Genomic DNA, 878 nt, shown 5'->3' with positions numbered 1-878 from the left:
CCTTCCATTATTGATTCAATCTCAAGAACAATTTTGATTTCTAGAAAGTCTACTTTTCTTTGATTTCTCTTATGTTAATGGTAGACATTTTCTTATGAAAAAAGTAGTTATGTCTTATGTTAAATGTAGACTTTGCATCTTTTACCTTGGGTTGGTTCAATCTCAAGAACAATTTAGATTTCCAAAAAGTCTACTTTCCTTGATTTCTCTTATGTTAATGGTAGTATTTCTTATAGAAAAAGTTGTTGTGTCTTATGTTAAATGTAGACTTTGCTATTTTTTACCTTGGTTAATTTGCTTCAATCTCAAGAACTAATTTAATTTCCAGAAAGTCTACTTTTCTTTGATTTCTCTTATGTTAATGGTAACCATTTCTTATGAAAAAAGTAGTTGTGTCTTATGTTAGATGTAGACTTTGCATCTTTTACCTTGGTTTGCTTCAATCTCAAGAACAATTTAGATTTCCAGAAAATCTACTTTTCTTTGATTTCTCTTATGTTAATGGTAGTCATTTCTTATGAAAAAAGTAGTTGTGTCTTATGTTAAATATTGTAAACTTTGCATTTTTTACCTTGGTTAATTTGCTTCAATCTCAAGAACAATTTAATTTTCCAGAAAGTCTACTTTTCTTTGATTTCTCTTGTGTTAATGGTAGCCATTTCTTATGAAAAAAGTTGTTGCGTCTTATGTTAAATGTAGACTTTTCATCTTTTACCTTGGTTAATTTGCTTCAATCTCAAGAACAATTTAGATTTCCAGAAAGTCTACTTTTCTTTGATTTATCTTATGTTAATGGTAGCCATTTCTTATGAAAAAAGTTGTTGTGTCTTATGTTAAATGTAGACTTTGCATTTTTACCTTGGTTAATTTGTTTCAAT

The sequence above is a fragment of the Fragaria vesca genome, linkage group LG3 (assembly GCF_000184155.1).
Source record: "Fragaria vesca subsp. vesca linkage group LG3, FraVesHawaii_1.0, whole genome shotgun sequence".
NCBI classification, from domain to species: Eukaryota; Viridiplantae; Streptophyta; class Magnoliopsida; order Rosales; family Rosaceae; genus Fragaria; species Fragaria vesca.
Note: the sequence above shows the minus strand (reverse complement) of the source record.